Source organism: Schistocerca nitens, chromosome 10 (assembly GCF_023898315.1).
Source record: "Schistocerca nitens isolate TAMUIC-IGC-003100 chromosome 10, iqSchNite1.1, whole genome shotgun sequence".
NCBI classification, from domain to species: domain Eukaryota; kingdom Metazoa; phylum Arthropoda; class Insecta; order Orthoptera; family Acrididae; genus Schistocerca; species Schistocerca nitens.
This window is the reverse complement of record NC_064623.1, coordinates 76,029,140-76,054,071: the sequence shown is the minus strand read 5'-3', so window position 1 is coordinate 76,054,071 and position 24,932 is coordinate 76,029,140. Positions and strand designations below refer to the sequence as shown.

At 49.8% G+C, this 24,932-nt stretch overlaps 1 protein-coding gene and 1 pseudogene across 1 annotated transcript in view; one reads left to right on the top strand and one right to left on the bottom strand.

Moving 5' to 3' along the window:
- The window catches only part of LOC126210535 (UDP-glucosyltransferase 2-like), a 333,713-nt gene that overhangs the window by 102,123 nt on the left and 206,658 nt on the right, over positions 1-24,932 (top strand). The window lies entirely within an intron of this gene.
- LOC126211024 (5S ribosomal RNA) lies at positions 4,692-4,809 on the bottom strand (annotated as a pseudogene).

Below are 24,932 nucleotides of genomic sequence, written 5' to 3'. Positions count from 1 at the left end.
TACAAGAATGGAGAAATAGAATGAACATAGTGACAGGCAAAAAATAGTGGTCACAGATACACAAAAAACACGGAGCCGTTCACACTCGACGATAACGACACTGAAAACACGTTGACACGGCGCACATAACACTGACGAATCCGACGGCACAAGTGAACGCAGAAGCGTGATGGCGGACACTAAAAACACAAAGCGACGTCACACACACGAGACACTGATGGCGAAGATCTCTGGCGCGCCAAAGTCCACGTAGCGTGTGCGAGTCCGGGGACCTGCCAGGAGGGGAAGAAGGGTGAGTGGGTGGAGACGGTGGAGAGGGGAGAACAAAGATGCCAATGGCTGAGGAGATGGGAGGAGGAGCAGAAGGTCAGGGGAGGGGAGGCCTGGGGGAGGAGTGGGGAGAAAGGAAGGAGGGAGGGAGGGTGCCCAAAGGAACAGACACAGGAAGAGGGAGGGAGGATCAAAGTTGGTAGGAGGGGTAGATGGAGGGGAGGAGGACATCATCAGGGAGGGGGAGCTGGCGGAAGCCACCTTGGGAGAGGGTAAGGAGGGTGGAGAGATGGAGACCGGGTGGGACGTGGGAATACAGGCGCGGCAACGGGCGGGGGTGGGAGAGGATGGGTGAGACAAGCCGATGAGGAGGATCGAGTTTGCGGGAGGTGTACAGAATCCGTATCCTTTCAAGGAAAAGGAGGAGGTGGGGGAAGGGGATGAGATCATACAGGATCCGCGTGGAGGAGGGAAGACGGATGCGATAGGCAAGGCGGAGAGCATGGCGTTCAAGGATTTGTAGGGATTTATAAAAAGGTAGGGGAGGCGGAGATCCAGGCTGGATGGGCGGAACAAAGGATAGGGCAGATGAGGGATTTATAGGTGTGGAGGATGGTGGAGGGGTCCAGACCCCACGTACGGCCGGAAAGGAGGAGACAGAGTTGGGAGCGTGCCTTGGCTTGGATTGTCCGGAGATGGGGAGTCCAGGAGAGGCGATGGTCGAGGGTGACGCCAAGGTACTTAAAGGTGGGAGTGAGGGCGATAGGACTGCCACAGATGGTGAGATAGAAATCAAGGAGGCAGAAGGAAGGGGTGGTTTTGCCTACAATGATCGCCTGGGTTTTGGAGGGATTGAACTGGTCAAGATGGGATTGGAGAAGGTGTTGGGAGCGCTGCAGGGTGGGGGCAATGGCAAGGAAGGCGGTGTCATCGGCAAGCTGGAGAAGGTGGACGGGGGGTGACGGCGGCGGCATGTCCGCCGTGTACAAAAGGTACAGAAGGGAGGAGAGGACGGAGCCTTGGGGCACACCAGCGGAGGGGAGAAAGGTGTAGGAATCCGTGTTATGGATGGTGATGTAGGAAGGACGATGGGAGAGAAAGGAGCCGATCAGCCGGACGTAGTTAATGGGAAGGGCGAAGGTTTGGAGCTTGAAGAGGAGACCGGAATGCCATATGCGGTCATAAGCACGTTCGAGGTCCAGGGAGAGGAAGATTGCGGAGCGACGGGAATTAAGCTGGTCGGAAAGGAGATGAGTGAGGTGAAGGAGAAGGTCGTCGGAAGAGAAGGACGGCCGAAAGCCACACTGGGTAACGGGAAGGAGGCGGTGCTGGCGGAGATGCTGGTGGATGCGTCGGGTGAGGATAGATTCCAGGACCTTGCTGAAGACCGAGGTAAGGCTGATGGGACGGTAGGAGGAGACAGCGGACGGCGGTTTGCCAGGTTTAAGGAACATCAGGATACGGGAGGTTTTCCGCAGGTCAGGGTAGTAACGGGTGGACATGACTACATTGTAGAGCCTGGCCAGAGTGGAGAGGAAAGCGACAGGAGCTTCACGAAGGTGACGGTAGGTGACACGATCGTGACCAGGAGCGGTGTTGCGTTTTGTGCGGAGTGTAGTAATGAGATCCTGTGTAGTGATAGGGGCATTGAGTTCCGTGTGTGCAATGTTGTCCAAGTACTGGAAACCAGGTGCGAGGGGAGGGACAGAGGTGCCAGTTCGATCGCAGACATCCGGGAAGAGGGAGTAATCGAACTGGGGATCGTCGGGGATGGAAAACACATCGGAGAGGTAGGAGGCAAAGTGATTGGCCTTACTAAGGGTGTCAGGGAAGGGGTGATCATCATGGAGAATAGTATGGGGAGGGTTTAGTTCCGGTAAGGCGACGGAAGGCTGACCAGAACTTGGACGAGTTGATAGGTAGGGTAGCATTTAAACGGGTGCATGTCTGTCGCCAGTCCCGGCGTTTCTTAGCCGCGAGCAAATTACGAATGTGTCGCTGGAGTTGCCGGTGGCGTCGTAGTGTGTCCAGGTCACGCTTGCGGAGGAAGGCATGGTAGAGACGGCAGGATTCACAGAGGAGGAGGACAGCCTGTGCGGGTAAGGTAGGACGGTGGGGGTGGATGGCGACAGTAGGGACGTGGGCCTCCACGGCCTCAGACAAGGTCTGCTGGAGAAAGGAGGCGGCATGTGTTACATCATCAGGGTGGTGGTAGGTGAAGGGGTGGCTATCGACCTGGGTGGAAAGGGTATCCCGGTAGGCATTCCAGTTGGCACGGGAATAGTCATGGACGTACTTAGGGGGAGCGTCATGGTGAGGGTCAGAGCGGGGGCGACGACCGTCTGAAACGTTGAGGACAGGGAGATGGTCGCTACCAATAGGCTACAGGACATCCACCCTTATGTGACCAAGGAGGTTGGGGGAGGAAAGGATAACATCAGGAGTGGAGTTGGATTCTGGACGGGTGTGCTGGGGGATGGGGATGAGGTCGCCTTGAAGGGAGGAGAGGAACCGATGCCACCACCGTAACTGGGCGGCGGAACGACTATGGATGTTGAGGTCGGCGGAAATCACGTAGGAGGAGAAGGTACGGTCAATGTGGGCGAGGAAGTCGAAGGGAATAGGGGCGTTAGGGCGGACATAGATGGTGGCGTAGGTAACGGTAAGGCCGGGGAAGAAGAGACTAACGATCAGGTGTTCGGTGGGGTCGGGAAGGAGAGGTTGGAGCCGAACGGGGATCTGGCGGTGGTGACCAATGGCAACGCAGCCATGTGCAATCGGGAGGGGATTATCGGAGCGATGGAGGAGGTAGGGCGAAGTGTGGATGGTGTGGTGGGGTTGGAGGAAGGTTTCATTGAGGAGGAAAGCATCCACACAGTGGGTGGCAAGGGTGTGCAGGAAGAGGTTCTTGTTGGTGGGAAGGGAGCGGATGTTGTTGAAAAGGATACGATGCTGTCAGCCCATGTCAGGGATTTAGACAAGGGTGACAAGACAGGAGAAGGTGAAATGGGCCTGGTTGTTGGAGTAGGTGGTGTACATTTTGAGTTGGAAAATGGAACGGGCAGCGAGGGATATCTGTTGGAGAGTGTGGGGGTGCTGAAAAGGATGAACATTCTGAAGGACGATGGTGAGGAATCTGATGATGTCCTCAGCGGTAGGGGGTGGGCGAAGGGAATTTCCAGGAGGGGTGGGGCCGTCCAGAGGATGGACAGGGACGGTGAGTTCAGGAGTGGTCAGAGGGGGTTGGGCTTTACACTTTTGGGAGTAGGTGGGATGGGGGAGATTGCAGGTATTGTAGGAGGGAGGGGATTGAAGGTTAGGTCACTGCCGGAGGAAGTGTGCTTGCCTACAATGTGGGCAGGTGGGGGCCTCGCGGCACTCGGCTGTTGGGTGTGCGTATAGCGCAGACACCTCTGGCAGCGCAGGGATTGAGGAGGGGAACGGGAGGGGTCGACCTTGTAGCGCTGGTTGAAGAGAAGGGCACCCTTAAGTACTCCATCGGGGGCGCCGATATTGGCCGCTGGAACCACGTGTTCCACTGTGGCGCCCTCACAATAAAAGCTGGCAAAGAGGTGCGCGCCGCCACAGCTTACAGCGCAATGGTGCAGAGACCTCTAGCGATCTTCGACGTCCATGACGTCTGGCGAGGATTCAAATTTCGCGGCGCGCGGTACCAGACTCTCCTGTTCCGGCATTCCAATAGTCCATGTTTCACTACCATGCAATGCTGTGTGCCGAACGTATGTTCTCACACATTTCATCCTGAAGCCCTATGTTTGATACTAGTAGACTTCTCTTCGCCAGAAATGAGCTTTTTGCCAGTGCTAGTCTGCTTTTTGATGTCTACCTTGTTCTCTCTGTCATTGGTTATTTTGCTGGCTAGGTAGTAGAATTCCTTAAATTCATCTACTTCGTGGCCATCAATCCTGATGTTAAGTTTCTTACTGTTCTCATTTCTGCTACTTCTCATTACTTTCGTCTTCCATCGATTTACTCTCAATCCTAATTCTGTACTCATTCGATTGTCCATATCATTCACCAGATCGTGTAATCTATTCTTCTCTTTCACTCAGGGCAGCAATGTCATCACCGAATCGTATCACTGATATCCTTTCACGTTGAATTTTGATTCCTCTCCTAAATCTTTCCTTTATTACCATCATTGCTTCTTCGATGTACCAATTGAATAGTAGGGGCGAAAGACTACATTCTTGTCTCAAACACTCCGTCTTCAGACCACAAGTGGCCCATCGGGACCATCCGACCGCCGTGTCATCCTCAGTTGAGGATGCAGATAGGAGGGGCGTGTGGTCAGCACACAGCTCTCACAGTCGTTATGATGGAATTCTTGACCGAAGCCGCTACTATTCGGTCGAGTAGCTCCTCAATTTGCATTACGAGGCTGAGTGCACTCTGAAAAATGGCAACAGCGCATGGCGGCCTGGATGATCACCCATCCAAGTGCCGACCACGCCCGACAGCGCTTAACTTCGGTGAACTCACGGGAACCGGTGTATCCACTGCGGCAAGGCCGTTGCCTACATTCTTGACTTACACTTTTTAATCCGAGCATTTCGTATTTGGTCGTCCACTCCTAATATTCCCTCTTGCTTCTTGTACATATTGTATATTACCAGTCTCTCCCTATACTTCTCCCAAATTTTTTCTGAATTTCGAACATCTTGCACCATTTCACATTACTGAATGCTTTCTCTAGTTCGACAAATCCTATGAACGTGTCTTGCTTCCATTATCAATCGCAACGTAAGAATAGCCTCTCTGGTGCCTTTACCTTTCCTGAAGCCAAACTGATCGTCATGTAACACATCCTCAATTTCATTTGCATTCCTCTGTATATCATTCTTGTCAGGAACTTGGATACATGAGGTATTAAGCTGATTGTGCGATAATTCTCGCAACCCTTGGAGTCTTCGAAACTGTCTGGATGATATTTTTCCGAAAGTCATACGGTGTATTTCCAGAGTCGTACACTCTACACACCAACGTGAATAGTCGTTTTGTTGCCACTTTTCCTAATTATTTTAGAAATTCTGACCCGCGTTGCATCTCACATGAACCTCCGAACTGTGGTATTTTTCGTATGTGCCAATACGTTGCTGGCAACGGCCTTGCCGCAGTGGTTCACCGGTTCCCGTCAGACCATCGAAGTTAAGCGCTGTCGGGCGTGGCCGGTACTTGGATGGTTGACCATCGGGACCGCCTTGAACTGTTGCCGTTTTTCGGGGTGCACTCAGCCTCGTAATTCAAACTGAGGAGCTACTCGACCGCATAGTAGCGGCTCCAGCCAAAGAAACCCATCATAACGACCGGGAGAGCGGTGTGCTGACCACACGCCCCTCCTATCCGCATCCTCAGCTGAGGATGACACGGTGGTCGGATGGGCCCGATGGGCCACTTGTGGCCTGAAGACGGAGTGCTTTTTAATTCCTTGCTGCTTGAAACGTCGGCGAGCGCGAGGATGACATGACAGGGTGCCACTACTTTCAACCATTACAGGGGCCGGCTGTAGGTCCCTTTGAGCCAAATTTCAAAGTTCTTCGTCCCAATGGGAGACAATTACAGGGTTTCGAAAAAATGATCCTCTAATTGGGCAGTGCAGTGTACACTGCTGGCCATTAAAATTGCTACACAACGAAGATGACGTGCTACAGATGTGAAATTTAAGCGACAGGATGAAGATGCTGTGATATGCAAATATTTAGCTTTTCAGAGCATTCACACAAGGTTGGCGCTGGTAGCGACACCTACAACGTGCTGACATGAGATGAGGTAAGTTTCCAACCGATTTCTCATACACAAACAGCAGTTGACCGGCGTTGCCTGGTGAAACGTTGTGATGCCTCGTGTAAGGAGGGGAAATGCGTACCATCACGTTTCCGACTTTGAAAAGGGTCGGATTGTAGCCTATCGCGATTGCGGTTTATCGTATCGCTACATTGCTGCTTGCGTTGGTCGAGATCCAATGACTGTTAGCAGAATATGGAATCAGTTTCGGATGAATCCAGGTTCTGTTTACAGCATCATGGTGGTCGCATCCATGTTTGGCGACATCACGGTTAACGCACATTGGAAGCGTGTATTCGTCATTGCCATACTGGCGTATCACCCGGCGTGATGGTATGGGGGTGCCTCTGGTTACACGTCTCGGTCACTTCTTGTTCGCGTTAACGGCACTTTGAACAGTGGGCGTTACATTTTAGATGTGTTACGACCCGTGGCTCTACCCTTTATTCGATCCCTCTAAATCCTACATTTCAGCATGATAATGCACGACCGCATGTTGGAGGTCCTGTACGGGCCTTTCTGGACACAGAAAATGGTCGACTGCTGCCCTGGCCAGCATATTCTCCAGATCTCTCACCAACTGAAAACGTCTGGTCAATGGTGGCCGAGCAACTGGCTCGTCACAATACGCCAGTCACTACTCTTGATGAACTGTGGTATCGTGTTGAAGCTACATGGGCAGCTGTACCTGTACACGCCATCCAAGCTCTGACTCAATGCCCAAGCCTATCAAGGCCGTTATTACGGCTAGAGGTAGTTGTTCTGCGTACTGATTTCTCAGGATCTATGCACCCAAACTGCGTGAAAATGTAATCACGTGTCAGTTCTAGTGTAATATGTTTGTCCAATGAATACCCGTTTATCATCTGCATTTCTTCTTACTGTAGCAATTTTAACGGCCAGTAGTGTAAAAAGGCGGACATGAGTTTGCCTCGTTGGCAGGCAGTCCCCACTACTGTCACGACTGACGTGTTATCTATTTTCCCGCCTAATGCCTGTGTGCACATTAGGAAGTGGTCTCTCAGACCTGAGAAAGTGCTACGGAAAACACATACACTTTCTGTCTATTGTGTGTGTCTGGGGGGGGGGGGGGGGGCGGCACAGGATTTGAAAGATCAGTATGCGGGGTGGTGGACAATGTTTTGAAAGGAGGTTATAAAGTATGAAAAGAAACTGAATTCGGCGATACGGCGGGAGGAGGACGCTATGCCACCCGACCGCCGTGTCATCCTATGAGTGTGGTGTCCTGCAGGTGCGGTATGGAGGGGCCACCCCTTCCCCGATCCTGCTCCCCCTGTCCTGTGCATGGCTGAGAACTGATTAGGGGCCCTCCACATGACAGTCAGCTGGGCTAACAACTCAGCTATTTCTCTTTCTTTCCCTTTTCTTTCTTTCTCTCATCTTCTTCATGTACAACCCGTTCGCTGGACGAAAGATCCGTACCCAAAGACTTGAAAGTTGCACAGGTCACACCAATATTCAAGAAAGGTAGTAGGAGTAATCCACTAAATTACAGGCCCATATCGTTAACGTCCATATGCAGCAGGATTTTAGAACGTATATTGTGTTCGAAAATTATGAATTACCTCGAAGGAAACGGTCCATTGACACACAGTCAACATGGGTTTAGAAACATCGTTCCTATGAAACACAACTAGCTCTTTATTCACATCAGTGCTGAGTGCTATTGACAAGGGATTTCAGATCGATTCCGTATTCCTGGATTTCCAGAAGGCTTTTGACACTGTACCCCCACAAGCGGCTCATAGTGAAATTGCGTGCTTATGGAATATCGTCTCAGTTATGTGACTGGATCTGTGATTTCCAGTCAGAGAGGTCACAGTTCGTAGTTATTGGGGGAAAGACATCGAGTGAAACAGAAGTGATTTCTGGCGTTCCCCAAGGTAGGGTTATAGGCCCTTTGCTGTTTTTTATCTATATAAACGATGTTGAGACAATCTGAAAAGCCGTCTTCGGTTGTTTGCAGATGACGCTGTCGTTTATCGACTAATAAAGTCATCAGAAGATTAAAACAAACTGCAAAACGATTTAGGAAAAATATCGGAATGGTGCGAAAAGTGGCAGTTGACCCTAAATAACCAAAAGTCTGAGGTCATCCACATGAGTGCTAAAAGGAACGCGTTAAACTTTGGTTACACGATAAATCAGTCTAATCTAAGATCCGTAAATTCAACCAAATACCTAGGTATTACAATTACGAAGAATTTAAATTGGAAGGAACACATAGGAAATGTTGTGGGAAAGGCTAACCAAAGACTGCGTTTTATTGGCAGGACACTTGGAAAATCTATCAGATCTACTAAGGAGACTGCCTACATTACGCTTGTCCGTACTCTTTGAGAATACTGCTGCGCGGTATGGGATCCTTACCAGATAGGACTGATGGAGTACATCGAAAAAGTTCAAATAAAGGCAGCACGTTTTGTATTATCGCGAAATATGGGAGAGAGAGTCTCAGAAATCATACAAGATTTGGGCCGGAAATCATTAAAAGAAAGGCGTTTTTCGTTGCGACGGAATCTTCTCACGAAATTCCAATCACCAACTTTCACCCCCTAATGCGAAAATATTTTATTGCCACTGACCTACATAGGGAGGAACGATCACCATGATAAAATAAGGGAAATCAGAGCTCGTACGGAAAGATACAGGTGTTCATTCTTTCCGCGCGCTATACGAGATTGGAATAATAGAGAATTGTGAAGGTGGTTCGATAAACCTTCTGCCAGGCACTTAAATGTGATTTGCAGGGTATCCATGTAGATGTAGATGTTATCCTTGAAATTAAAATTCGTCGTGCTTTAAAATGGAAAATTCGAAAAAGTCCTGTCTTTGGGATTAGGGTATCCTTTCTGTTACGGTAAAGGCTGTTATAATTTCAATATCATCGTCGATGCTCCTTGAATTCCAACTTATATTCCCCGTCAGTGCAAACTCTATACTTACCTTTCAATGTGTTTTATTTCATCTTCTATTGTCCGAAACCTATTCTGATATTTCTCGTCCTATAAACAATATGTGGCTGATATCCGTTAGAAACAATAGACAGCAACAGATGTCAACACCTACATTGCTTTGCTATCTGTGTTCCTCGCCTGTTATGACCTTGAAACCTAATCTTCGTTACTTGCTTCACCTGTGTTCCCTCTCCTTCACATCGCGATGGAGCGTTTACACCCGTTCCGCACTGACATTACCAAGGCCTTCGAAAAAGCAATAAATTGTGAAGAGATTGTTTGAAACGCACTTTCTCTTTAAACGTAGTAAACGTGTTTCTCACTATATGTGCTCTCAGCGGTTATCCTTAAAGCACAGTTTCTAAGACATATTCTGTACATATTCATGTGTTAGGCAAGCATCTTCCTGAACTAGCTCTATTTTTCTTACAAATACTGCACATCTAATAGTATTTCACTAGTCAACTGAAAGACCTCTTATAAGTTTCACTTCTCCCATCCTTGATAGGACGATAAGACGACAGCCGATATGTATATATAATCAGCAATGAACAAACCACCAGCTGTATTTTTAACTCTGATTTATTCCAGAAGTAAGTGGTTTCGGCATTCCACTATGCCATGATCAGGTCCTCTATGGTAACATAGTGGCTGAGGTAAACTATCATGCAAAAGCAAACTCGTATCCGCACCAGAAAATGTAACACACTCGCAATAAATCAGTTTGGTTTGTAACAGTGTCTTTTATGGTTCAGAAGCATATTCGAAATATTCACTGTCTTTTGGCAAAGCTTTAGAAATGATTTCAATATATCTCGGCGTAGTTTGCAGTTGAGACTCGAGAACTTTGCTCAGCTAGCCAGAGTACTGTCAGTTATGGCTTTGCTTCAAGGTAGAAATTTTGTTCTCAGAGGCCACGTCTTCTTAATCCAGTGCTGCCATTCCATTCATATAACTAGCAGATATGCTTTGTGTAGCCCCCTGATGTTCAATAAGTATACAAATTATTTTCAAAACACCTCAAACATCCTATCGATCATTGTATTTTAGTTTTATGAGAGCAGGAGACAATTTTTGAGAGTATTCCCTTACATCCATAGAGTACTGTGCTAATACTGAAACTTGCTTGCTGTCAGTAGGAAGAATCACTCTGAATAATGTACCTCATCTGCGTCATAATGAACCACATGTTAAATTTATCTAACAGTCCAGAACTCACACAAGAGTTAACTACTTTCTGCAGAGAAATATGGGATAAACTCTAGCACTCTGTTACTTAAGTTGTGTTCCAAACGCCAGTAAACTCTTTCGCTTGAACCTTATCATGTAACTCTCGTGATTAATAATTAAACTCTCTTCATTTTTCAACGGATCTACCACCATCAGCAGACGTTATCAATACCTGTGTCGCCTGGAGCTACCTCTCGTATTGATGTATCAGCCGGCCGATGTGGCCGAGGGGTTCTAGGCGCTTCAGTCCGGAACCATAGTCGCAGGTTTGAATCCTGCCTCGGGCATGGATGTGTGTGATGTCCTTAGGTTAGTTACGTTTAAGTAGTTCTAAGTCTAGGGGACTAATGACCTCAGATGTTAAGTCCCATAGTGCTTAGAGCTACTTGAACCATTTGAGTGACGTATCCCGCAGACATCCAATACTCCACCTGCTTGTTTAGACTCTGTGAAGTACTTAAAGCGACACTAATACTTACTTTACATCTTTGTCTGCAGTCCACCTGCATGCGATTATACGTGGCTGCTGAGAGATGTTATTGCCTTTATCTCTAGAGGCTTGGGTAAGAATGTGGACTCATTAAATGAATAAGAGGTTTAAGTTTGCTCAACTGTTGCAACCAAAAATAAAAGTTTATTGTTATAAAAATACATTTAAATATTACCCACGTAGACCTGTGCTGCAGTATTTCCCGTCGCTCAACTTTTGACAAGTAGAGCAATCGATAATTTTAACTTTATAGATACATCTACATAGCAACGCTAAAATTCAGAACTAAGTGCCTATTAGAGGATTCATCAAAGTATCTTCAACCTATTCCTACACCACTCCACTCTCGAACAGCTCGAACAGCGCACAGGCAAAACGAACACTTCAGTCTTCCCTTGCCTGCTCTGATTTTTTGGAAATTTGTGGTATGGTCTTATAGGACCAAACTGCTGAGGTCATCGGTCCCTAAGCCTACACACTACTTAATCTAACTTTAACTAACTTACGATATGGGCAACACACACACCCATGCCCGAGGGAGGACTCTAACCTCCGACGTGGGAGCTCTGATTTCTCTTATTTTATTACAGCCACAATTTCTGCTTTTGTAGTAGGCATTCAGTGGAGAAAATCGGTGACTGAAATTCCGTAAAAAGATCTCGGCGCAACTCGTGTATCATATCTGTGACACTGTCTCCCATGTAGCGGCACTGCTGTTTGGGATAGTCTTGGTGCAAATATTTCTGAGTGCACAGGTTACAGCCAGGGGCAGGCCTGTTTACAGTGACTTACGATCACAAGCAATTGTGAAGTAAAATAGAGGCCACAGGGGCGTAGAACCGCCGCAAAAAGTACACTCATCGGTTTGCATAGTGCAAGTCACAGGCAGAAGGGGCCCACTGGCCAACCTAAGTGTTATCCTAAGTGTTATGACACGCAGAGTGGCGCATTTAGCAAAACAGAGGCGCACAGCCACATATAATTAGGTGCCGGTTCACTAACAAAGCATTCAACTGTGGCAGCTCTCCTGGACGGTGGGGCGTGGCTCACCACCCGCTACATACAGCAGCAGATGAGGCGCCAAAGTTCCAGTCCACGGCAGGTCGCTGGTTCGACCCTTTGAGACCAAAGCGGAGGCATTCAAGTGTGACAGCTCTCTGGTGGCGGGGCGTGTCACACCACTGGCTACACACAGCAACAGATGGGGCGCCAGTGTTCCAGTCCATGGCAGGTCGCTGGTTCGACCCTCTGAGGCCAAAGGGGAGGCATTCAAGTGTGACAGCTCTCTGGTGGCGGGGCGTGTCGCACCACTGGCTACACACAGCAACAGATGGGGCGTCAGTGTTCCAGTCCATGGCAGGTCGCTGGTTCGACCCTCTGCCAAAGCGGAGGCATTCAAGTGTGACAGCTCTCTGGTGGCGGGGCGTACCACACCACTGGCTACACACAGCAACAGATGGGACGCCAGTGTTCCAGTCCATGGCAGGTCGCTGGTTCGACCCTCTGAGGCCAAAGCGGAGGCATTCAAGTGTGACAGCTCTCTGGTGGCGGGGAGTGTCACACCACTGGCTACACACAACAACAGATGGGGCGCCAGTGTTCCAGTCCATGGCAGGTCGCTGGTTCGACCCTCTGAGGCCAAAGCGGAGGCATTCAAGTGTGACAGCTCTCTGGTGGCGGGGCGTGTCGCACCACTGGCTACACACAGCAACAGATGGGGCGTCAGTGTTCCCGTCCATGGCAGGTCGCTGGTTCGACCCTCTGCCAAAGCGGAGGCATTCAAGTGTGACAGCTCTCTGGTGGCGGGGCGTATCACACCACTGGCTACACACAGCGACAGATGGGGCGCCAGTGTTCCAGTCCATGGCAGGTCGCTGGTTCGACCCTCTGAGGCCAAAGCGGAGGCATTCAAGTGTGACAGCTCTCTGGTGGCGGGGCGTGTCACACCACTGGCTACACACAACAACAGATGCGGCGCCAGTGTTCCAGTCCATGGCAGGTCGCTGGTTCGACCCTCTGAGGCCAAAGCGGAGGCATTCAAGTGTGACAGCTCTCTGGTGGCGGGGCGTATCACACCACTGGCTACACACAGCAACAGATGGGGCGCCAGTGTTCCAGTCCATGGCAGGTCGCTGGTTCGACCCTCTGCCAAAGCGGAGGCATTCAAGTGTGACAGCTCTCTGGTGGCGGGGCGTATCACACTACTGGCTACACACAGCAACAGATGGGGCGCCAGTGTTCCAGTCCATGGCAGGTCGCTGGTTCGACCCTCTGAGGCCAAAGGGGAGGCATTCAAGTGTGACAGCTCTCTGGTGGCGGGGCGTGTCACACCACTGGCTACACACAGCAACAGATAGGGCGCCAGTGTTCCAGTCCATGCCAGGTCGCTGGTTCGACCCTCTGCCAAAGCGGAGGCATTCAAGTGTGACAGCTCTCTGGTGGCGGGGCGTACCACACCACTGGCTACACACAGCAACAGATGGGGCGCCAGTGTTCCAGTCCATGGCAGGTCGCTGGTTCGACCCTCTGAGGCCAAAGGGGAGGCATTCAAGTGTGACAGCTCTCTGGTGGCGGGGCGTGTCGCACCACTGGCTACACACAGCAACAGATGGGGCGCCAGTGTTCCAGTCCATGGCAGGTCGCTGGTTCGACCCTCTGAGGCCAAAGCGGAGGCATTCAAGTGTGACAACTCTCTGGTGGCGGGGCGTGTCACACCACTGGCTACACACAACAACAGATGGGGCGCCAGTGTTCCAGTCCATGGCAGGTCGCTGGTTCGACCCTCTGAGGCCAAAGCGGAGGCATTCAAGTGTGACAGCTCTCTGGTGGCGGGGCGTACCACACCACTGGCTACACACAGCAACAGATGGGGCGCCAGTGTTCCAGTCCATGGCAGGTCGCTGGTTCGACCCTCTGAGGCCAAAGGGGAGGCATTCAAGTGTGACAGCTCTCTGGTGGCGGGGCGTGTCGCACCACTGGCTACACACAGCAACAGATGGGGCGCCAGTGTTCCAGTCCATGGCAGGTCGCTGGTTCGACCCTCTGAGGCCAAAGCGGAGGCATTCAAGTGTGACAGCTCTCTGGTGGCGGGGCGTGTCACACCACTGGCTACACACAACAACAGATGGGGCGCCAGTGTTCCAGTCCATGGCAGGTCGCTGGTTCGACCCTCTGAGGCCAAAGCGGAGGCATTCAAGTGTGACAGCACTCTGGTGGCGGGGCGTGTCGCACCACTGGCTACACACAACAACAGATGGGGCGTCAGTGTTCCAGTCCATGGCAGGTCGCTGGTTCGACCCTCTGAGGCCAAAGCGGAGGCATTCAAGTGTGACAGCTCTGTGGTGGCGGGGCGTGTCACACCACTGGCTACACACAACAACAGATGGGGCGCCAGTGTTCCAGTCCATGGCAGGTCGCTGGTTCGACCCTCTGAGGCCAAAGCGGAGGCATTCAAGTGTGACAGCTCTCTGGTGGCGGGGCGTGTCGCACCACTGGCTACACACAACAACAGATGGGGCGCCAGTGTTCCAGTCCATGGCAGGTCGCTGGTTCGACCCTCTGAGGCCAAAGCGGAGGCATTCAAGTGTGACAGCTCTCTGGTGGCGGGGCGTGTCACACCACTGGCTACACACAGCAACAGATGGGGCGTCAGTGTTCCAGTCCATGGCAGGTCGCTGGTTCGACCCTCTGAGGCCAAAGCGGAGGCATTCAAGTGTGACAGCTCTCTGGTGGCGGGGCGTGTCACACCACTGGCTACACACAACAACAGATGGGGCGTCAGTGTTCCAGTCCATGGCAGGTCGCTGGTTCGACCCTCTGAGGCCAAAGCGGAGGCATTCAAGTGTGACAGCTCTCTGGTGGCGGGGCGTGTCACACCACTGGCTACACACAACAACAGATGGGGCGCCAGTGTTCCAGTCCATGGCAGGTCGCTGGTTCGACCCTCTGAGGCCAAAGCGGAGGCATTCAAGTGTGACAGCTCTCTGGTGGCGGGGCGTGTCGCACCACTGGCTACACACAACAACAGATGGGGCGCCAGTGTTCCAGTCCATGGCAGGTCGCTGGTTCGACCCTCTGAGGCCAAAGCGGAGGCATTCAAGTGTGACAGCTCTCTGGTGGCGGGGCGTACCACACCACTGGCTACACACAGCAACAGATGGGGCGCCAGTGTTCCAGTCCATGGCAGGTCGCTGGTTCGACCCTCTGAGGCCAAAGGGGAGGCATTCAAGTGTGACAGCTCTCTGGTGGCGGGGCGTGTCGCACCACTGGCTACACACAGCAACAGATGGGGCGCCAGTGTTCCAGTCCATGGCAGGTCGCTGGTTCGACCCTCTGAGGCCAAAGCGGAGGCATTCAAGTGTGACAACTCTCTGGTGGCGGGGCGTGTCACACCACTGGCTACACACAACAACAGATGGGGCGCCAGTGTTCCAGTCCATGGCAGGTCGCTGGTTCGACCCTCTGAGGCCAAAGCGGAGGCATTCAAGTGTGACAGCTCTCTGGTGGCGGGGCGTACCACACCACTGGCTACACACAGCAACAGATGGGGCGCCAGTGTTCCAGTCCATGGCAGGTCGCTGGTTCGACCCTCTGAGGTCAAAGGGGAGGCATTCATGTGTGACAGCTCTCTGGTGGCGGGGCGTGTCGCACCACTGGCTACACACAGCAACAGATGGGGCGCCAGTGTTCCAGTCCATGGCAGGTCGCTGGTTCGACCCTCTGAGGCCAAAGCGGAGGCATTCAAGTGTGACAGCTCTCTGGTGGCGGGGCGTGTCACACCACTGGCTACACACAACAACAGATGGGGCGCCAGTGTTCCAGTCCATGGCAGGTCGCTGGTTCGACCCTCTGAGGCCAAAGCGGAGGCATTCAAGTGTGACAGCTCTCTGGTGGCGGGGCGTGTCACACCACTGGCTACACACAACAACAGATGGGGCGTCAGTGTTCCAGTCCATGGCAGGTCGCTGGTTCGACCCTCTGAGGCCAAAGCGGAGGCATTCAAGTGTGACAGCTCTGTGGTGGCGGGGCGTGTCACACCACTGGCTACACACAACAACAGATGGGGCGCCAGTGTTCCAGTCCATGGCAGGTCGCTGGTTCGACCCTCTGAGGCCAAAGCGGAGGCATTCAAGTGTGACAGCTCTCTGGTGGCGGGGCGTGTCGCACCACTGGCTACACACAACAACAGATGGGGCGCCAGTGTTCCAGTCCATGGCAGGTCGCTGGTTCGACCCTCTGAGGCCAAAGCGGAGGCATTCAAGTGTGACAGCTCTCTGGTGGCGGGGCGTGTCACACCACTGGCTACACACAGCAACAGATGGGGCGTCAGTGTTCCAGTCCATGGCAGGTCGCTGGTTCGACCCTCTGAGGCCAAAGCGGAGGCATTCAAGTGTGACAGCTCTCTGGTGGCGGGGCGTGTCACACCACTGGCTACACACAACAACAGATGGGGCGTCAGTGTTCCAGTCCATGGCAGGTCGCTGGTTCGACCCTCTGAGGCCAAAGCGGAGGCATTCAAGTGTGACAGCTCTCTGGTGGCGGGGCGTGTCACACCACTGGCTACACACAACAACAGATGGGGCGCCAGTGTTCCAGTCCATGGCAGGTCGCTGGTTCGACCCTCTGAGGCCAAAGCGGAGGCATTCAAGTGTGACAGCTCTCTGGTGGCGGGGCGTGTCGCACCACTGGCTACACACAACAACAGATGGGGCGCCAGTGTTCCAGTCCATGGCAGGTCGCTGGTTCGACCCTCTGAGGCCAAAGCGGAGGCATTCAAGTGTGACAGCTCTCTGGTGGCGGGGCGTGTCGCACCACTGGCTACACACAGCAACAGATGGGGCGCCAGTGTTCCAGTCCATGGCAGGTCGCTGGTTCGACCCTCTGAGGCCAAAGCGGAGGCATTCAAGTGTGACAGCTCTCTGGTGGCGGGGCGTGTCACACCACTGGCTACACACAACAACAGATGGGGCGCCAGTGTTCCAGTCCATGGCAGGTCGCTGGTTCGACCCTCTGAGGCCAAAGCGGAGGCATTCAAGTGTGACAGCTCTCTGGTGGCGGGGCGTACCACACCACTGGCTACACACAGCAACAGATGGGGCGCCAGTGTTCCAGTCCATGGCAGGTCGCTGGTTCGACCCTCTGAGGCCAAAGGGGAGGCATTCAAGTGTGACAGCTCTCTGGTGGCGGGGCGTGTCGCACCACTGGCTACACACAGCAACAGATGGGGCGCCAGTGTTCCAGTCCATGGCAGGTCGCTGGTTCGACCCTCTGAGGCCAAAGCGGAGGCATTCAAGTGTGACAGCTCTCTGGTGGCGGGGCGTGTCACACCACTGGCTACACACAACAACAGATGGGGCGCCAGTGTTCCAGTCCATGGCAGGTCGCTGGTTCGACCCTCTGAGGCCAAAGCGGAGGCATTCAAGTGTGACAGCTCTCTGGTGGCGGGGCGTACCACACCACTGGCTACACACAGCAACAGATGGGGCGCCAGTGTTCCAGTCCATGGCAGGTCGCTGGTTCGACCCTCTGAGGCCAAAGGGGAGGCATTCAAGTGTGACAGCTCTCTGGTGGCGGGGCGTGTCGCACCACTGGCTACACACAGCAACAGATGGGGCGCCAGTGTTCCAGTCCATGGCAGGTCGCTGGTTCGACCCTCTGAGGCCAAAGCGGAGGCATTCAAGTGTGACAGCTCTCTGGTGGCGGGGCGTACCACACCACTGGCTACACACAGTAACAGATGGGGCGCCAGTGTTCCAGTCCATGGCAGGTCGCTGGTTCGACCCTCTGAGGCCAAAGGGGAGGCATTCAAGTGTGACAGCTCTCTGGTGGCGGGGCGTGTCGCACCACTGGCTACACACAGCAACAGATGGGGCGCCAGTGTTCCAGTCCATGGCAGGTCGCTGGTTCGACCCTCTGAGGCCAAAGCGGAGGCATTCAAGTGTGACAGCTCTGGTGGCGGGGCGTGTCACACCACTGGCTACACACAACAACAGATGGGGCGCCAGTGTTCCAGTCCATGGCAGGTCGCTGGTTCGACCCTCTGAGGCCAAAGCGGAGGCATTCAAGTGTGACAGCTCTCTGGTGGCGGGGCGTGTCGCACCACTGGCTACACACAACAACAGATGGGGCGCCAGTGTTCCAGTCCATGGCAGGTCGCTGGTTCGACCCTCTGCCAAAGCGGAGGCATTCAAGTGTGACAGCTCTCTGGTGGCGGGGCGTATCACACCACTGGCTACACACAGCAACAGATGGGGCGCCAGTGTTCCAGTCCATGGCAGGTCGCTGGTTCGACCCTCTGAGGCCAAAGGGGAGGCATTCAAGTGTGACAGCTCTCTGGTGGCGGGGCGTGTCACACCACTGGCTACACACAACAACAGATGGGGCGCCAGTGTTCCAGTCCATGGCAGGTCACTGGTTCGACCCTCTGAGGCCAAAGCGGAGGCATTCAAGTGTGACAGCTCTGTGGTGGCGGGGCGTGTCACACCACTGGCTACACACAACAACAGATGGGGCGCTAGTGTTCCAGTCCATGGCAGGTCGCTGGTTCGACCCTCTGCCAAAGGGGAGGCATTCAAGTGTGACAGCTCTCTGGTGGCGGGGCGTATCACACCACTGGCTACACACAGCAACAGATGGGGCGCCAGTGTTCCAGTCCATGGCAGGTCGCTGGTTCGACCCTCTGAGGCCAAAGCGGAGGCATTCAAGTGTGACAGCTCTCTGGTGGCGGGGCGTGTCACACCACGAGCTACACACAGCAACAGATGGGGCGCCAGTGTTCCAGTTCACAGCAGGTCACTGGTTCGATCCACTGAAGCCGACGCAGGGTCTGTAGCCAGCCAGCGACGGGCCACTCCACAGCTCGCTACCGAGGGCAGTCGTCTTGGCTCCCAACACGCACTGGAGACATCCAGGTCGAGAGCTGCACATTCGGACGCGTGCAGTGAGCCGCCTGCGGCTCCCAGCGACCGGCGCTGAGGCAGCAGGGGTGAAGACCACTGAGTCGACTGTCAGCGTATCCTGACTTCGCTGCCGTACAAGGCTGACACACAGCAAATTGAATCAATTGGACACAGCACTCATTACTGCTAGTGAATAAACAGCTAGCTGTGTTTCAGAAGAACGATATTTTCTGAATCATAGCAGACTGTTTGTCAACAATCGTTTCCTTTGAGGTAATTCATGATGTTGGAATACGTATACGTCCCAAAATCTACTGCAAATATACGATAGTGACAAGGGTCTGTAATTTAGCAGATTACTCCGATTCCTGTTCTAGGGTATTGGCGTGACCTCTGCAATTTTCTTCTAGTCTTTTAACTAGTGATCGGTTGCTTGTGACTACTAAGTATGCAGCTATTGTATCACCGTTTTCTGAAAGAAACTTATTGGCATACAGTCTGGACCGAAGGACTTGCGTTTAGTAAGTGGTTTAAGCTACTTCGCTACACCTAGGATATTTACTTTTAAGTTACAAGAAATGTTCTCATCTGTTCTTGATTCGAATTCTGGACTGTTTAGTTTTTCTTCTTTGTGTAGGAACTCTGCTTTAATGGCATTATCATCGGTAACATTGCTATTGCTATCGTGCAATGAAGGCATTGATTGTATCTTGCCGCTGCGGTACTTTACATACGACCAGGCTCAGTCTCGATTTTCTGCCAGACTTCGAGACAAAGTTTGGCTCTGGAAATTATTAAAAGCATCTCGATTTGTAGCCTGTGCTAAATTTCGATCTTCAGTAAAACATTTTCTTGGGGATAATAATATTCTCACATTACTGTCAAAATTCCATTGCTCTTCAATTTAAAATGCACCATTGTGTTTTTCTTTTTTTCCTTCGACTTCTTCTTCTTCTTCTGACTATATATTTTAGCGTTGTTCAACCCTTTTAAAGGAGTCCGCATTTATTGTCTGTGGCTCCTGTGCGTCACATGGTTAATATTGTGATTGCTTCCTACACTCAGTGATTCTGTGGTATCCAAAGAGCGCGGCTTCTTCTTATAGTAATGATATCTCATAATCTAGATTCCGTGAGATATTTAAAAAAAAAAAGAAGAAACTAGAAAAGCTTTAGAGTCTAGTTTTCTCTTCTTACATACATTCATCCCTCGTTCCCAGACAAAAGTTTGAAAGAAGGAGAATTTTTACGTAATATTTGGTTACGTCAGAGCAATGAATGATCTGACAAGCTACAGACGAATAGTTCTAACAAATCTTTAGTGAGAAAAGTTCTTCAGTAGTGCCTGTGTTAAAGTCACGGGCTTGTTGCTAATACCATCTTGAATTTTGTCATCTGAAACCTTTTTAAGGCTCTCATAGATTTCAAAAGAATCTAATGTTTATGTACACTGTGGTGTTACTTTCCATTTACTTCTATATTTGCTGAACGTGTTTCCGGATTCTTCAATTGGCTTCGCACTTTGATAACTCTTTATAAGAATGATTTTCATTGACAAAAGTTCAACAACTCTGTTCTTTCTTATCTATGCCCCCGACCAAGCTCGGTTTTCGTCAGTATATATCAGTCAGAAGGGATAGATAACATACCAACAGAACTTCTGAAATCATAGGGGGAAGTGGCAACAAAACGACTGTTGGTATGTAAAATATATGAGTCTGGCGACATACCATCTGGTTTTCGGGAAAATATCATTCACACAATTCCAAAGACTCCAAGAGCTGACGAGTGCGAGAATTATCGTACAGTCAGCCAAACAGCTCATGCATACAAGTTGCTGACAAGAACAATACATAGAAGAACGGAAAATAAAAGTGAGGATGTGTCAGATGACGACCAGTTTGGCTTTAAGAAAGGTAAATGCCCCACGGTACAATTCTCACGTTGCGGTTGATAACGGAAGCAAGACTACAAAGAAATCAAGACACATTCATAGGATTTGTCGGCCTGGAAAAAGCGTTCGACTAAGTAAACTGGTGCAAGGTATTCGAAATTCTGATAAAAATAGGGGTTAGCTGTAGGGAGAGAGGGTAATATACAATGTGCAGAACAGCCAAGAGGCAATAATAAGAGTGGACGTCCAAGAACGAAGTGCTCGGATTAAAAAGGGTGTAAGACACGAATGTAGCCTTTTATCCATAATATTCAATCCGCACATCGAAAAAGCAATGATGGTAATAAAAGGAAGGTTCAGAAGCAGAATTAAAATTCAAGGATATCAATGGTGCGATAAGGTTATGAAATTGCTATCCTAAGTGACGAAGAATTATACCATCTGCTGATTGGAATGAGCAGTCTAATGACTATCGAGTATCGACTGAGAGTAAATCGAATAAAGACGAAAGTAATGAGAAGTAGCAGGAATGAGAACAGCGAGAAACTCAACATCAGGATTAATTGACATGAAGTAGATGAAGTTAAGGAATTTTGCTACCTAGGCAACAAAATAGCCAATGACGGACAGAGTAAGAACGACATCAAAATCAGACTAGCACTGACAAAAAAGGGCACTCCTGGCCAAGAGAAGTCTATTACTATCAAACTTAGGCCTTAGTCTGGGATAAATTTCTGAGAATGTACGTTTTGAGCGCAGCATTGTATGGTAGTCAAACATGAACTGTGGGAAAAGCCGAACAGAAAAGAATCGAAGCATTTAAGATGCGGCGCTACAGACGAATGTCGAAACTTGGGTGGAGTTTGTAAGGAAAGGAATGAGGAGGTTCCGCGCAGAATCGGAGAGGAAAGGAATATGTGAGAAACACTGACAAGGACAGGATGATAGGACAATTGCGAAGACATAAGGGAATGACTTCCATGGTACTAGAGGGAGCTGCAGAGGGCATAAACTGTAGAGGAAGACAGAGATTGGAATACATCCAGCAAATAGTTGAGGACGTAGGTTTCAAGTGCTGCTCTGAGATGAAGAGTTTGGCACAGCAGAGGAACTCGTGGCGGGCGTCATCAAACCAGTCAGTAGACTGATGACACCCATGGGATGGAAAAGCAGGTAGAAAAATAGCAGGGACGGTGACACTGATTAAATTCTTCAGTTTCGTTTCTGGCAGCTAACTCAAACATCCACCCGATCGGCAAGTAGTATATAAATGCAAAAAAAATAAAAAATATCAGAGTAATGAAACAGTTCTCTTACTTGAAATATCGTCAAACTTTTCTATCGGGAACTGACATATCAATGGAACACTGTTTGCTAATATCAAAGATACATCTTCCAGCAAAGTAGAAGAACGTGAGAAGCCGTGAAAGGTGGATTGAAGAAGTGTTACTAGAAGAAAGTATAAAAACTTTATATTAGTGACGATGCTAGCTTGATGAGGCCACTGATCGGCGACCATTAGAGCAGCCTTAAAGAAAAGAGGGTATGCTATTTTCCGCAGTTTTATTGGTAAGAGTGACAGCAAAGGAAATCATGTAGAGAACAGGAGAATCCTGTATTAACTTGATGTATTAATAAGCACACACAGTTGTGCGTTTTAGTAAAATTTATCAGAAAGGTCATTTCGAGGTTTAGAACTATCTTTATTATGTGTGAAGTTTTATAGTGAATCACATTGTGTTGTGGTTGTTTTATTTACTTGCCTGAGGCATTTCTCATGGGCTTTATAAGGTGACAATAATTGCGCCTCTGTGACTGACTTCATCACAAGTACAAAATTGAGTGCTGCAGCATACGGGGACAGAAGGAGTATCAAGATACGAACATAACATATTGCATAAAGTCAGTACACGAGGAATCTTTTTGTAATAGCGTTTTTTAGTTGGCTGAATATCAGTGTGTGAATTAGGTGTCAGTCTCTACATATAGAAGGCGATGTCCTGACTGACTGACTGAGTTACTAACTGTGTGACTCGTCATCGCCCAGCCCAAACTACTGAGGACAGAAACTCGAAATTTGAAGAGGGTGCCGATCTTACACTGCAGCCGTCGTTTAAGAATGCATTCCTCCAAATTTCAACCCTAAAGGGGTGAGGTAGGAGACGGAGGTTATTCTTTATTTTTAATTGCATCATTAAGGCAAATTTGAAGCTAGACTTACGAAAATTGGTATTTGGTTTATCGGTCAGAAATAAATTTGTATTCGTATTTTTCGAAATTGAACCCTATGGGCGTGAAATAGTGGCTGAAAGATTTCTTCGAAAATGTATTATTATTAAAGAACTACTGAAGTGCATTTGAAGCTACTTCTACGAACATTGGTATTTGACTTCTAGGTTACAAATAAAGAAATAAGTGTTTCAGTGTTTTTGGAAATTGAACTGCTAAGAGGTTGAAAGAGGGGATGAGATTGTTTGATGATAATATTTTATTATGATTTTTAAAGCCAAATCTATGAAAATTTAATTTCGATTTTCGGTTATAAATAAAAGAAATGCGTGCTTCGAAGGTTCTCGGGTGTACTGCCGGATGCAAGAGACGAAGGTCAACGGGTTTCCAACTAAGTAAGGCCAGGAGCCAGTACTTATCTCAGTCAAAGAAAATGGTAGCATGCGCACGCGAGATGCGATGTGGAAGGTGGACGACAGACAGTGTGTTAGAATGGACTACAAATTTTCTTTCATGCATTAACACTAAGAAAATTGCGTAAAATATCAAATAAGTACCGTGTAGTTACTTACAAACGCCATTGTCTGCATGTATACAAAAAAACGACGATGTAACACCAGAACGACGTCTTCCTGCCATAACATTGAACACAGTGGACATAAAATACTCCTTCAATTGTTGCCAGTGCGATGGTTGGCAGCAGCGGAAATTTTCAAGTGTCTAAATTCTAATCTACAAATGGCAGCACCTGCTAGACGTGGGTAACATTAAGTCCCTTGGCCCCGGGAGAACATTGGAGTATATGGAAAGGTATCGTCCCACTACCCAGGAAGGGTCTGAAGGACGATTATGAAGCATACTAGATGTCTGTAATTCGTTGGCAAGATTAATTCAATTAAATATTGCATTTTTACCAACAGAAAAATTACTGGGCACTTATGTTACAAGACAAGTGCTTGAAACTTCCTGGCAGATTAAAACTGTGTGCCAGACCGAGACTCGAACTCGGGACCTTTGCCTTCCACGGGCAGGTGCTCTACCATCTGAGCCACCCAAGCACGACTCACGCCACCTCCTCACAGCTTTATTTCTGCAAGTACCTCGTCTCCTACCTTCCAGACTTTACAGAAGCTCTCTTGCGAAACCTTGCAGAACTAGCACTCCTGGCGGAGACGTGGCTTAGCCACAGCCTGGGGGATGTTTCCAGAATGAGGTTTTCACTCTGCAGCGGAGTGTGCGCTGATAAGAAACTTCCTGGCATATTAAAACTGTGTGCCATACCGAGACTCAAACTTGGGACCTTTGCCTTTCGCGGGCAAGTGAGCAGGAGAGTCATCACGTCGAATGACATCGATATGACCAGTTGATTTACTGTCTGTTTTCACCAGTGACGGAAGTCCACCATTTGCTCTTTTATCCTGGAAGGGAGCTACTGTAGCAGCGGTGAGTGTAGTGCTGGATTTTTTAACAGGCGCGGCCATTTGAGACACAGGCAGGTCCACAGAGGTGGCAACTGATGCTTGTTGTAAGCAGGGCTGAAACAGCTGCAGCTTAACATGCGAACCGACAAAGGCCGGTACTAGTGCTGACACCAGCAACCTACATTTGCGTAGAAGTGTTGGCCATCGAAATAGACTTTTTAAGGGCCAAAACAAAAGATGTAGTGAATGTGGGAGGCTGCATGGCCTTATAGATCTTCTTTGCCTCGTCATATGGAAGGCGTTTCGATGTTTTAACTTCCTGTATCTTTCTTTCTTCAAGGTAGATATTCCAATGCCTACCTCAGAACAATTTACAAACTTCAGGGGGGAGGAAAAATCAATTCCATAGTGGGCAGTGTAGCGGGGCTTTGAATTTCGCCGCGCTACACTCGTTCCCTCAGATAAAAAATATCCCGTCGCAGCGGTATGAGCGCTCGACGGCAGAGAAAATACTAAAATGGTAAACTTTTTTTGTTTTCTATCCGTTTTCAATTGTCTCTTGATAGCCGAAGCTTAAGGCAGACGTGATCTGGAAGACGTAAAAACAAAATACTTATTAGCTAGTCTTTATCTGATTTTAATGTGTAGACATATTGTGAAAGTTGTTAAGAAATTCGGAGGATGGAAGTAGCAAAGTAAATTAAATTGCATACAGTAT